Below are 9776 nucleotides of genomic sequence, written 5' to 3'. Positions count from 1 at the left end.
GTCCAGGAAGATTCTTTCAGCGTTGAGGCCCCAGACCCACCAAACCTGGATGTCCGACGGTTGCTCGGTGATATGATGGGTACCTGCAACGTGATCCTGGGATGCGACGCAAACGCTCACCATTTCCAATGGGGCAGCAAGGACACCAACAAAAGGGGCGAGTCTATATTCGATTTTATTTTATCATATAATTTACGAATTTGTAACAGAGGTAATGATCCAACCTTCAAAATTAGGGATAGGGAGGAGGTCATCGACCTAACCCTCTCTAATCTAGATGACTCCGTCCTAAGGAATTGGAGGGTATCTAAAGAATGTTCCTTCTTGGATCATATGAAGATATCCTTTGATGTCCTTTTCGGCGGAGGTCGCCAAATTCCTTATAGGAACCCGCGAAGAACAAACTGTGATAAGTACACGGAACTAACGAGTTCTCAACTGGCTCTTAATACACTGTGCAGCAGCATTTTTGGGGGGTGGAAAATTTCTCATGGAGATGAAAACCCTTGATGAGTATACTAAGAACCCAAAAAGAAATTTTCGCCATAGGTCAAGTTTCTGAGATATCGCGCGATGAAGTTTTTGATTTTTTCCCTATAATACTTGGGAAAATAGCTCCACATCTCTGTTTGGCGTTCTTGAAGCTTCGTTTTGAGGTGACATGACAGTAAAATCAATTGGCGAATCTTTTTGTAGAACATTTCATTCTTCTAACTCAATGCCTTTCATATCCTTTTCGTCCTTTATTTCTTGAACCGTAGTGAAAGTAGCACAAGCTGAGATTTTTCAGCATCCAAATATTCTACAAAAATGTTGCTCAGAAGATTTTAGGTACGGTTCCCTTTGACTATGGCGTGATCAAGTTTCGTCAGGTTTTTGTCATGTAGGTATGTATAGTTTGTCAAGAAAGAATTCATTTCGCTATATCTCAGAAGTTTGATCTACGGCAGAACTGTTCTTCCGGGTTCATCATATTATCTTGCTGGATTCGCACCAAGGCCATTTTGATGAGCCCATCAATTTATGAACATCAATTCAAACAGCATATACAGCTTGCCAAAATTTTAGATTATATTCGGTGCAATTTTAAATGTTCACTGGTGGGGAATTTTTCATTCATAATCATTCCTAAAATGTTAATATGTTTATTGATATCTTTGAACGGAAAAAGGTATAAAAATCTAATAATTTCTAATGTTTTTTTTTTTTTTTTTTTTTTTTTGTTATTTTGACCCTTAAAAACCTTTCACAGACAGTTTGTATGTTTCAGAAAGTGGTTTACTGAAAAAACTTCGGGATACGTGTCTTTTTATTCTATTACGCTTAGCTCTCAAGCGTGGTTAACTTTCTATGACTCAAAAAATTACAAACTTTTAATTTTTTTTGTAATATTTGATGTAATTTTTCCTGACCTTTGGACTATCTATTTTTGTTGGGGATGTGCAGCCACTAATTTGTGACTGCGTCCGGTCCATTGTGATCATCCGGGGGAAATACGAGGAATGTACTGTAAAGAAAAGACTCGATCGTCTCCATCTCCTCCTCATCCTCACAGAGTCTGCAATGTCTCATTTCATTAAATTTATTTATTTTTAAGTATTAAACTAACATATTTTGACTAATGTTTTAAAACCTATGTACCCCTATGTACCATTATTCGCCATCTGTTTTGCTATTACATTATAATTGGGATGTTGTTTACGATGAGCTCTAATCAATCCAGTATCTTGAGCGTTTTACTTCTGAATGAATGTGTAGGTGACGTGAAAGGTTATTCTTATTTGTAAATCCCTTACCGCATATCTTACATATAATGTCACGGACATTTAGGTGGACTTTAATATGGGATTCTAAACTGGGTTTGTGACTATAACCCCGTTGACATATGTGACATCTATAAAGTACACGATTCTCATGACGTAGTTTGTGAGCTGTATAGCTTGAGTTAAAACGAAAACCTTGACCACACAATTCACACAAAAATGGATACGGGTTGATGTGTTGTTTTAGATGGCGATGGTATTCGTATCTACGTATAAATTTCTTACCACAGATATTACATTCATATGTTGTTGTTATTTCAAAGTGATATATGTCTCGGCTACGTACATCACAGAGTGGACATTTGAAGGGGATCTGTTCGGTATGTTTTGCCAAGTGAATTTGATACAAATCATATTTCTGAATGATTTGGTTACAATATGAACACTTAAATGGACCTTGACTTTCACTCAAAAACTGTAAATCATTATAGTATTTGCACGATGGTATAAATTTCTTATTCTCCATTTCACATTTTAGTTGCTGTTCTTTCTCAGAGGAATAAAGTTGATTAATATATTTAAAATGTTGTTTTAATCTGCCAGTGTTGAAATCAATATTATGTATTTCTTTCAAATCCTATACAATCGATTCCACAAGCCTCTTGTGTGTGAGATTTTATTACAAAGCTAATATTGTCCACTTGCCAAAGTGCGTTGTGTTTTCTGTAGTACTCAATAAACATTGATATTTCCGATTCTTTTAATGAATTCTGTAATAAAATATGTTTATGCATACATTTAAAATAAATTATCCATGTTTACTTACAATAGGAGCATACGTTTTTTTAAAGAACTGGAAGATAGAAAGGAAAATATTGGAAAATTCGCTATTTACGCAAAAGTTCTATATGTTTTTCCTTTAGAAAATCAATTTTCCATTTCCATCACTCTCGGATGAAGACTATTGGTTGGTCACGTTTGCCTCTAGTTTTCCAATAGCTTTTGGACATATCGAAATCGGGTACCTTTCCTCCTTGTTTTTCGTTAGCTAACATTTCGCCGGTTTTTTCCTCTGTTGTTTCAAACTGCATGGGATCCTCATTACTTTGATAAACAGGTTTATTTTTTTAAAAATTGATCCTGTTTATCGAAATTTGGTCTCAGTTTCATATCCGGCCATGTAAATCTTCCGCCACCCTTTCGAACGCCTGTATTGTATCGGATTGCTGTTTAAAATCTTCAACAACTAGTCCAAATTGTTCAACAATATTGGGTTCATTGCCTTTGTTCTCTACACACATACCAGCAAATTCTCTAAATGAGCCATCAGGACATCTGTAGGGCTTACGGAGGTCTTCTTTGGTAATTTCAACAGGCCTAAGGGAATCACCATTACCTGACCAAGCTTTAAAGCGCTTACCCTCATAGGGTATTGACCCTTGTTGTATTTATCTGTCTTCCTTTGATGATGCTGATCATTATGATTGCTTAAAAATTTGACCTGCTTATTTAGTAAATCAATTTCAGCTCTCATAAGATTATTTTGCAGTTCCATATCGGTGAGTTTTTGTTCCAGTTCTGCAGAGGACGAAGAGCCCCATGTTGGATCATGTTGGATTACGCAAACGTCCAACATAGAAAATTCCTTGCAGACCACGTTTTACAACTGGTGTTAAGTTGCCTAATTCTGCTATTGTTTGGCAGCTTGCCATTTTCTGTATGCCTTTGTTTTTATCATTATCGTCTTCATTGTCGTTTTCTTTGCGCTCATCGGATCTTCCAGGACGTTGTCTTAATTCTTGTTCTGTTCTTGTTACAATAATTGGTTGCTGCACCACACGTTCATACTTTGTTATAATCTTCTGGTGTGGGTATTGTGGCAAATTTTAAATTCAGATCTTGCAAATGATCTCTCAAATAAGGATGAGGTGATATCCGGCTTTTTGATGATGTTTTGAAAATGAACACCTAGAAGCCAGGGCTGGACAGCGACACTTGGTTTTCTATTAGAATGTATCTAGGGTTCTTATATATATGTATATATATGTATCTACGGTTCTTATATATTACCATTGCTCTACATCATCCTCCATTTTGATGGTAAAGGCCCTGATATATCAGGGTCCAGTGATAACACTCGTCATTACTCTAACTTCAGCTTTACTCAGGTTCAACAGAGAATTCGTTCTTTTGACTGATAGAGACGGTCAAATGGATCTTGACACAATGCACCTAGGTTCATTATGTCATAATTCATTGGCTCTTTCGTCAGAGAACGTTTCAATTCTTTGGAAAAAATGACAAATGGAAGGTTTGATGGCGTCAGCGATTGCTAGATCTGTAGATTGCGATCCTCGTCTAGCTTATTCATCTGCTCTTTCATTACCCATATGGTCGCGGTGTCCTGGTACCCAGCATAGCTGATAGCCGTTTGTTAGCGTTCCCAAGGCTGTTCTACACTTAAGGACGACATCGGACTTGATGTTGCAGGATTTGATGGCTTTAAGAGCCGCTTGACTATCCACAAAGATAGTCACCGGTTCAAAGATTTCTGCATCCAAACTTTTTATCATTTCCGCTGCGTTCCAAATCACGAAGATTTCATCCTGGAAAACACTACAGTTGCTATCTAAGCTGTAAGCGTACTCAAGACATAGCCTTTCACAGTAGACGCCAGCCCCTGTACCTTCCTCCATCTTGGAACTGTCTGTATAAAAGGCCATACCGTCCAGAGGGGGGTTACTGCGGTTCCAGTCGTCTCTACTAGGTATAACGACATCTATATCGTCAAATCTCAGTGCTGGTGATATATAGTCGCTTAGTTTTCCACGTTGGTTCACATTGATACCTGATTCATTCAGGATACATCCATGCCCATAGGCACAATCGCGCCAGAGATTCTGTTCATGCAGCCTTATGGCACTACGAGTTGTCTGACACTTAATGCTCAGAGGCCTTAGGTTCAGCATTGCGTTCAGAGCAGCTTGGGGTATGTTCCTGGTGGCTCCAGTTATGAGAATCGCAGCAGCTCTTTGCACCTTGTCTATTTTGCTGGATGTCTATTTTTGGCGCAGTGAGTGCCACCAAACAAGAGAACCATAGGATAAGATGGGTCTCACCAACTTTTTACAATAGAATTCTTGCATGAATAAAGTGCAATCAGTCCTCTCTTCGCCCGCTCTACAGCATTCCTGTTCCATCGCAATTGACAGTCCAGGGTTGTGCCAAGGTACTTTGCCTCGGGCGAAAGCTGAAGCTGCTCTCCATCCAGTGTTGGTGGGACAAATACGCCGAGCTTACGCTTCCTCGTGAACATTACAAGTTCTGTCTTAGTTGGGTTTACTCCAAGGCTGTTAGACTTAGCCCAGCGCGACAGCGTCGATAAGGCTCCTTGCATAAGCTCCGAAATGGTGGACGGAAACTTACCGGAAATCAGTAGTACTACGTCGTCCGCAAAGCAACAACTGTGATACCTTGATTATCCAGCTCCGTCAGAACATTGTTTATAACAAGTAGCCACAGTAACGGTGAGAGCACTCCACCCTGGGGAGTGCCTCTAGTTACAGTTTTCCTAATTTTTGTCTCCCCAATATTGGAGTTTATAATTCTGCTTTTTAGCATTTTATTTATCCAACAAGTTAGAGTTTCAGCTGTGTTAACCTTTTTAAGTGAGAGGTTTATGGATTCAAGTTTTACATTGTTGAAAGCTCCTTCTATGTCTAGAAAGGCAACCAAGGTAAAAATTGAGTTTTCCATGTTTCTCTCAATAAAACCTACCACCTCATTAAAAGCTGACTCCACAGATTTGCCTTTGATATAGGCGTGCTGCGAGTTGCTTATAGAGGCGGTGTCTACGTGACTCCTTATCTCCAGATCAGTCTTTCGAGAGTCTCAAGGAGAATGGATGATAAACTAATGGGGTAGTCCTTTGGTGCAGAGTGACTAGGATTTCCCGCTTTGGGAATGTAAGTAACTTTTACCTCTTTCCACAGACCAGGTACACACGAGAGTCACACACGCCATATAGATCTCCTCCAGGATTTGATATAAACGTGGCGATGCAAATCGAAGCATCGCCGGCGTTATACCATCCGGTCCAGGTGACTTTTTTGGCTTGAAAGCGTTGACAGCCCATTTAATCTTATTTCTGCTAACCACCTTGCCAATGAGGTCCAAATCCACAGCTTCATGAATTTGAAAGTCGTCACATTCACTGTTGACGGTGTCCGCATCCTTACAGCCTGGGAAGTGGGTCTCTGCCAGGAGGTTAAGAGTCTCGGTAGCAGAGTCAGTCCACGCACCATCTTGCTTCTTGATACTTCCAATGGATTTAGGGTCCTTGGAAAGTAACCTTCGAAACCTAGCTGCATCGTTGACTCCTTCTACTGACTCACCGAAACTGGACCAAAACTTTTTCTTTGCTCGCTTGATTTCACTGTTGTATTTATCGAAACTCACCTTGTAGGAGTACCAATCAATGTCGAGTTTAGTCTCATGCGCCCTGTTATACAGTCGCCTGGTGGTTTTTCTAAGCTCGCCAAGTTCCTTGTTCCAGGATAGGTTAGTGGACAGGATTCCTTATGGCAACGGAGAAGAACGTCAGTAAGATTATTTACAGTCCCATTAAGTTGCTCAGCTGTTTCTATATTAATATTAATGGGCCGATTCCGTACAGCGAGGCGAGTCATGTCGCGTCGTCTATCGTCTCTGCGACAAAATTTAAAAAATGCACTACGTACAGCGATAGAAAATAATCGTCGATAACAAGTTATTTTTATTTTTTTATTTTATTTTTATTCGTTAGTAAAAATGAACGGCGACAGCTAATTTGTTGTCGCCGGAAAATGAACATTACGGCGACAAAATTTGACGTCGTCGTGCGACTTTTGCCATGCGTAATGGAAAAATTGCAACTGGCAACGCGACACGACTCGCCTCGCTGTACGGAATCGGCCCATAAGAGTCAGTTGAGAACTCGTTAGTATATTTATCCCAGTTTGTTCTACTCGCGTTCCTATGAGGAGTTTGGCGACCTCCGTCAAAAAAAGACATCGAAGAATATCTTCATATGATCCGAGAAGGAACATTCTTTAGATACCCTCCAATTCCTTAGGACAGAGTCATCTAGATTCGAGAGGGTTAGGTCGACAACCTCCTCCCTATCCCTAATTTTAAAAGTTGGATCATTCCCCTATTAAATATTCGAAAAGTATATGATAAAATAAAATAAAATCGAATATAGACTCACACCTTTTGTTGGTGTCCTTGCTGCCCCATTGAAAATGGTGAGCGTTTGCGTCGGATCCCAGGATCACGTTGCAGGTACCCATCATATCATCGAGCAACGTCGGACATCCAGGTTTGGTGGGCCTGGGTCCTCATAAGGGATGTATACGGATGACAGTAGTGTGGCCATCCCCGTACCATGCTCCAGTCTGACCGTGCACATGTCACCGTTGCTGTAAATAGATAGAAAGATTAGATTTAAGCTCGTTTTACCCACTATACAAGTCCTCACCTTGTCCCCCTCGGACGCGGCGAAGATGTCGAAATTGGCATTGCTTAGTCCAGAAACCTTATTCTTATAGATGTAAGGCTCCTGGACCGAGACAATGTCTACTTCAGAGGTCGTGAGGGACAAGATTAGTTCAGCGGCGGCAGCTTTGCAGTGATGCAGGTTAATCTGCAAGATGCGCAGCCTTTGCCGCTACCCTACTCTTACTGAGTTTCGTGGGGTGGACTCAGTCGAAACCGAACCCATCCTGAACCGAAATTCAGTTTTCCCTCACGTTCTCTAAGATATAACTCCCACTCTTAACCATCCCACTGTCCTCGCTACAGGGTGCTACTCTGATAAAAGTCCAGCCCGATGTAGTGAAGTTAGGATTTTGCAATCTTATCATCCTCAGCAAGAGTTCTTTGTCCACAGTAGGTGGGGAACCCAGGCTGAGAGAATTTTCCTGGACGGAATATCAGATAAGGAGACCGCCGCAAGATCAGCTCCTTCCCACAGTGCACCAAAGCCATCAACTGTCCGAACGAGGAAATCTCGTGATTTCCTGTTCAGACAGATAATCACCTTGACATCCTTTCGCAAGAAGGCGCTGCCAAACTGACGATCCTCCTGATCTTCCGGTCCAGATTCTATGGCAGACCGTAGACCAATTTCAAATAGCAACCAGTGACTGTCGCTGATTTTCCCATTAGGGTCAGCTCTGTCGGTGATTGCCACTTGAAGGTCTTCATCAATCGCCACTGTGGCCGGTCTACCGTATGGCTTTTTGCGTCCTTGACCGTGCGCATTGGAGTTAACTTTTCCAGAGGAGGTGGATGCCTTTTCCGTACTCAGTTGCTTCTCCTTGGTTGTACGTTCAACGGCTGCCGCATACGAGGTTGATGGTTCAACCAGCCGAGAAGTCATCGTCTTCTTAGGTGAAGGCTGTGGACCCTTGGATGAACGAACGCGCTTCACAGATTTATGCTGTGGGACATTATTCGTTCCACCATAAAACAATGTTTCCTTAGCTGACTTTACCACCTTCCTACCTTCCTGTTAAGACCAGCATTTCCAACCGCTTCACCTTTGCTTTTCGGAGCAGAATCGGGCTTTGAGCGACAGTCCTTCACCGGTCGATCACTCTTATGGGTGCCCGTTGTTTTGGGGGTGCACTCAATAGCCTTTTCCATTACCTTTCGGCTCGGGTTAGGCTTCGGAACAGATTTCGGCTCAGCACATTTGCCAGAGGCAGAGGGCTTAGCCGGCTCTACTACTTTATTCGGGAGGAAGATCCTTTCCACCTGGAGCTCGCGATGAAATTCACGTGGATAAGTTCTCTCGAACTTCCTTATGAATTTCAGCTTACCTCTGACGAGGTAGACCTCCCTCGCCGAAAGCATGTTCGCATCTCGACCTACGAAGATAAGATACGGCACGTTTATAGTGCTTCGCATCAGATGCTTCTCGTGCAGATGCAACCTTTGAGTCGCTGTCCGTTGTCGGAGTCTCGTTAGATTCCCCTTCGTCGGACATCGTTTCAGTTGCCATCTGCCTTTGGAGTCTATTGTCGACATGTGCCGACACAGGACCAGTCGGAATCAGACTTGCCTTCGGTTGGACATCAAGGTCTATACTCCCTTTATTAGAGGCACAGCAATCTTCCTGAGTAGACTTAGCCGGAATCACCATGGTGTCCAGCTCATCATCAGTCAGGGTTAAATTGTGTAGCAATTCCTCCGGGAGTATGTCCTCACTATGCGCATCCGGGACAAGCCTGTCCAGCTGGTCGAGGAGTTCCCTACTCTGCCTCTCTAGACTGTCGTGAATAGTTTTGAGGGTCCTGTGCAGGTCGTACCCGTCCATAACTACGGTCCTATCTGTCGTATACTGGTTTTCACCAGCCCCGGCTAAATCGGGTTCCATTTTAATTGCCGGGTCGTCATCTATTTTTGGGGTTAAAGTTGATGCACTTGTAACGAGTACAGCTATAGGTGCCAAGGCATCCACACCTAAAACAGCCGGATCACAATCACCTGATTTCGACTACTTTATTTCTCATATTCTTTCTACCCTAGTTTTAGTCAATTTGTTTAAGGGAACTACCCCGATCCAATTTTTGGACCACGAGGGGTTTCCACGATGTGCGGGGCCGGGTCCGACTTTGTTTGTCCTAGGTCGGCTCCGACTCCACACATCGCAGAGACCCCCTTCTCATCCGCCACCCGGGAAGACGCGCCTAGTAGGAGAATGGTAAACTCCCCTAGGTCGGCTTTTAGATTAGAGAAGTAAAAAAACGTTTCTGTTTTTTTATTATTCCAATATTTCGAACGTCATCGATGCCCATCGATCCCTTGTCCCGTATGGGATGTTTGTGGAACAATTATTATAATTACCATTAAAATAAAACACAAAAAAATACAAATAATTTAATTATCTTTTTATTACATAGACTTTTCATTTTTTACATACTATGTACCCATTGATGTACGTACAGATGTACTCAAATATGTATATAT

The sequence above is a fragment of the Musca autumnalis genome, unplaced genomic scaffold, assembly GCF_047663935.1.
Source record: "Musca autumnalis isolate F117 unplaced genomic scaffold, ASM4766393v1 scaffold_4, whole genome shotgun sequence".
NCBI classification, from domain to species: domain Eukaryota; kingdom Metazoa; phylum Arthropoda; class Insecta; order Diptera; family Muscidae; genus Musca; species Musca autumnalis.
This window is presented reverse-complemented; position numbering follows the sequence as displayed.